Below are 5,580 nucleotides of genomic sequence, written 5' to 3' on the forward strand. Positions count from 1 at the left end.
CAAGGACATTCAACTGCATGTAAATCTTCAGGACTGTAGACGTAACCTGAAGTACTGATCAGTTACTACTGCACTGCTGACCTGCCCGACAGCTAATTTCTGACTGATGAAGCATCGATAAACTATCATGTCTGCGTTAGTATGAAACAAATGAATGCTGATTGCATTACATACATTTTTTTTCTCATACATGTTTAGGATTTTTTTTTCCCCAGTTAAAACCTCCTTTGTCCTATTTAAGAATCTTTAATTCATACTGTACTATATATGCTTTAGGAGTCACAACCATTCAAACATTCAAAGACGTTGTTCTTAAGGGGGCGGCACGGTGGCCCAGTGGTTAGCACTGTTGCGTCACAGCAAGAAGGTCCTGGGTTCGAACCCCAGGCCGTCCCAGGTCCTTTCTGTGTGGAGTTTGCATGTTCTCCCCGTGTCTGCGTGGGTTTCCTCCGGGTGCTCCGGTTTCCTCCCACCATCAAAAAGACATGCATGTTAGGGTTAATGCTCCTGGAAGTGGAGGGCTTGTTCATTAACCACATTATATATAATATTGTATGCTGTACCAACACAATTTTTCCTGAATTTTTTTTTTTTATCAGTGGCAGAAATCCAGAGACTTGGTGTAAGCATAGGCAGATGGTGAGACAATGGGCCCCTTGACATGGATGCCTCAAAAGCCCCCCCCCACACACACACACACCAGAGGTATACACTCCATCAAAGGAAAAAGCACACGCACAAAATACAACTCTCTCAACTGTGAATATGAGATCAGCTAAAGCCACGTTTGATATTAACGAAGACTTAGTCTGACAAGAACAGTGACAGCAAGCTGTTATTGACAAAAAAGTCCCGAGTCCGACAACTCTGCGGTGAGACGTGAAAAGTTAATAACAGTGACTTCACACAGAGGCTTTGGTTTAGGGGCCCCCTGACCCCATGGGGCCCCTGGGCCTGTGCCCGGTAGGCCCGTTAGGTAATCCATCCATGAGTGCAAGCAGATAACACTTGTTTCTTCAACATATTTTTAACTCTTTGGACTCACACGAGGACTGCACCGTAAAGGGAAATAGAGTGACCGGCACCTTCTGTGCAACGAAGCGAAGTGAATCACGACCGACAGTGACAGACGGTCCTTGTAACAACTTTTCATGGAGATGAGAAAAAAAGGCACAGGGCACATTTAGCAGACCTCCACGAAATCTTGAGGAAGAACCTTATCATCCTTTCCAAGGAGAAATTACACAGAGGGTGGTTTTGTTAAGGGGCCCATGATGGGGGCTGCTTTCAGCGGAAACCCCTTTGGGTTCACCGAAGAGCTACTTGGGCAGAAGTAGAGCGTCCAACTTGCTCAGTCGAGACGTGGACCGTTACCTCTATTGCACCAAATAGTGATGTGGAGGAAACAGGATCTATGTGACTGGAGGGCCGTGCGTATGCACGTTTTCGCTCTAACCCAACACCTCGCCAGTGGATCTCACTGATTAGTCCTCTTTTATCTGGTCTGAGGTGTGTCAGCAAGTGACGTCAGCTGGCGTAGTTTTCGGTCAGAAGGAAAACCTGCATCTACATGAGCCTCCATGGCACACGACTGAAGTGCTGTGGTACGTATAAAAAGGATGTCAAAAATGTTTGCCGAGGTTGTAGTTAGAGGACGATGCCTCTAGAAACATCATGCAGTTTAATTTCTAGAGAAATTAGTTTTAACATTTCCCGACATTTCCCTTTATTCCACTTATGCTATCATCATGTAAGGCTGCTGTCAGAGCTCCACCAATCACATTGTCAGATATGGTTAAGATGTTTCTCTAGCTGGAGAACAATAAGCATCTTCAAAAATAAACTGCAAAAAAAAGTTTTGAAATATAAATAACACATTTTTTTATTGCCTAATAGTTTCTAATCTGCATGGGTTTGTCATGCAAAACGTGCCGAGTGTCTCTCTCTTTCTCACACTGTGGTTAGGCTACTGCTGCAACTCAAGTAAAGACCCTGTCCTTCATACCTATAACCTCTTTTTCATGTAACAGCGCTACATACAGACTCTGCAAGCACGGCACAGAACGTCAGTAGCTACCTGCCTTCTCAGTTATACTGTGTGAGCGGCACTTGGTGATATTTTACACTTGTTGCATCAAACGAGGAAGGGCTCTGGTGCTGGAATTTGGAAGCAGCCCGCTTTGCGATTTTGGATAAATGACAGGTGAGCATTGGTAGACAAAGCCACTGAAAAGACATGTACTCAGGCCCCAATGCCAAGCTTTATCAAACGCGTTGTCACATCCTGCTTCACCTATGCAACTGCCTAAAGCCAATTTTAACAGTTGTCACTAGTGCCTGATGTAGTGATGCACTTTGCTCCAGGTTTGGCTCAAACCTCAGCCCCTCCGGTCACCAGCACCTCACGCCCCTGACTGTTGAATACGTTCTACATTATGCAGGACTCAGCTCTAATGCAGAGAGTTGAGAAGAAGTTTACATCAAGCCACACATCCTCATTTATATTCTTACTGGCATAACGGTGCACTGTCCAAATGATAAATACTGACGGTATGATGCAATGTACTCATAATGCTTACAATAAATCTAACCAGACCAAAGTCAAATGGGAATGGCAAATTATTCTTAGCTTATTTCCACATGCATGGGATACCAGATATCGGGTGGGGACAACATCATTAGGACTTTCAGGTAATTTCTCAATTACAGAGATTTACTGTAAATGACTACAGAATCCTTCCTGGTGACAGCACAGCCTTTCTAGTCATGTTGCCATGTGATGCACCGCCACTCATCTGGGACGGAGGGGAAAAACAAATGAAAAAAACAGACCTTGCTCTGACAAAGCGTTTGATCTGCATAAAATTAGTGGTTTTGTTAGTATTAAAGGCCCTCCCCACCCTGTAAACACACGCACGCACGCGCACACACACACACAACACGTTACCCTATACTTGTGGGGACTTCCCATTGACTACATTTGTTCCCTAGTCCTTAACCCTAACCTTAACATCATAGCTACATGCCTAACCTTAACCCTTACCCTAACCCAATCCTAATCCTAACCTTAACCCTAAACCCAAGTCCTTATCCTAAAATAGACCGTTTTCCTCATCGGGACCCATAAAATGTCCCCACAAGGTAGGTGATTTCACGTTTTTCTATCCTAATGGGGACATTTGATCTCCATTTGGATAGAAAAACCTGGTAAACAACACACACACACACACACACAGCGCTCTCGCGCTCGCTCTCTCTCTCTCTCTCTCTCTCTCTCTCTCTCTCTCTCTCTCTCTCTCTCTCTCTCTCTCTCTCTCTCTCTCTATATATATATATATATATATATATATACCACCACACTCACATTCACAACAGCAGTGAGAGTAACCCTTTTAAAGGACGCTTCTCTAAGCCCTGCTGATGATATTTCTTTTTGCAGCAGCAGCAGCAGCAGCAGCAGCAGCAGCAGCAGAAAAGTAGTGTCAGAGTGAGGAGGGTTGGGATTGACAAGCTGTCTACATGCGGTCTGACAGAAAAACGCCGGTGCCAAACCCTTTGAGCTTTTATTTGCAAAACGAATCTGAGTGAGGCATGGATGCAAACACACATCGTGTAAATTACCTCGCGTGGAGCCTGATTAAGCTCTTCAACCTCTGAGAGACTCCGCCAAAATAAACAGATAAGATAGCTTGATAGATAAAGAGCTCATAAATGTGAATAAACGTGACAGGTTTTATGTCCGGAGAGCACAATGTGGCGAGTAGGGACTACATTTCATAGCCACTCTGAATGACGACGTTTATTCTAAGGAACTTTAATACCTCTCTTTCCAGATGGGTCAGGTCAGGATAGATACGTAGACTGCTGAAAGTTGGGGGGGGGGGCAAAAAAGGATATATAGGCGATGTAAATATCCACTCAACATGTACTTAATCCATTTTGGCAACCATATATGTTGAGTTTTTTTCTTTTTTAACAATTAAAGCCATGCATGTGTGGAAGGGAAGAAAGGGGGCTTGATTAAGTTCACATTTTTATGAGACGTGGTGGGTTTTCATTATGAGGCACAGAGTAGTGCGGGGATTACCCAATTAATTAAGAGTTCAGCTAAAAATGCCACGCGAATGGGTGTCGGTCGTATATCGCCTCCCAACACTGCCTGTTTTCTAACCACAAAACTACTTTTTGTGTGTGCGTGTTGTTGGCATGCAGAAAGCATTAGCAGGCATTAAAACTACATTCAAATGGATCTCTCCGCATGTCGGTGGCGGTGCCTCCTCCGGCTCGTTAATGTTGCCGCTTTTATTTTCTACTTCAGTCCTCCGCCGAAAATTGGCGCGGCCTGTGAAATATCCGAGAAAGCCGTAACAAGTGGCGCATTTGGTGGCCATATGATTTACTAAGTGAGTGTTATGTTTACGAGGGCAGGGGCATTTTGTTTGCATGGAGGTGAATAGTACACCTCTCCCCCCCCCCCCCCCTCTCTCTCTCTCCCGAGCTGCCGCGATATTTTCCAGCTCGGAGCTTCAGCCGGCGCGGCTCGATCGATTCGCATTGATTGTCCCTGACGAGCTGCTCCACTTTCTAGCCAATGTCAGCCAGTCTGCGATCGGGAAGGAGAGAAATGAAGGAAAATCTCTGCCGCCCTGGCGGTGTCATTTCCACACACTTGGGTTGGCCGCCTGCCAAGCAGACAGGACAGTCGAAAGAGGTGGAGTGGACTCCTGGGCTGAGCGCAAAGGAGGAGCGGCGCTCCGAAAGCCATCACGCATAATCACACACTGACCGCTCCTCATGACGCCGACTGGTCCCCCACCCCACCCCCCGCACCATTTAACGGAGTAAAAAACAACAAATTGCTAAATTCTTACACGTAGGTCGCTGTCATTGAACTTATAATAATTAAAAAAAAATGGGTAACAATCAAGTAAATTTGACCGTTCTGTAGAATCGATACCACATATAGGGTCGTAGATATTTAGGGACGACGGTGATGCCAACTTTTATTGAGAGAGAAAAAAGACACAGCTTTTGATAGGCGATAACACTCCGCTCTCATGCCCACGTTGCTCTCTTCAGTGGCCGCGATTCATCTGCATTTGCGGTTATTTTAAATGGCTCTATTGGCGAGCTAGCGCCTAAGCGTGCAGAGATCCCCGTAGAGCATGCATGTGTCGTAAGAAAGTTGAATCTTAACGCGGTATGGATGAATATAAACTTGTGCTCGGGGAGGGGGTGGGAGAGCGAGCGAGAGCGAGAGAGAGCGAGAGAGCGAGCGAGAGAGAGAGAGAGAGAGACTGCTACCGCTTGTATTGTTGGAAGCCACGGCGATTCCGCTGCATTTCATGGCATAACCTCATCGGTTAAAGATGTAATATCAGACAACTGCATTTGCCCCTCACTGCCAACGCACATGTCATCGTCGCCGTCTCCCCACATCCGATAAACGGGACGCCTCCAAGTACAATGGAGTTGGTTTTACGCGAGACGTTTTCGCCGCGGAAAGTCCAGTTCGGTTTTTCCGCGAAGCTCCAAAAATCTATGAAATGTGTTTGCATGTTCCTCTCTGCGAGCGGGGAT

Source organism: Lampris incognitus, chromosome 8 (assembly GCF_029633865.1).
Source record: "Lampris incognitus isolate fLamInc1 chromosome 8, fLamInc1.hap2, whole genome shotgun sequence".
Lineage (NCBI taxonomy): Eukaryota > Metazoa > Chordata > Actinopteri > Lampriformes > Lampridae > Lampris > Lampris incognitus.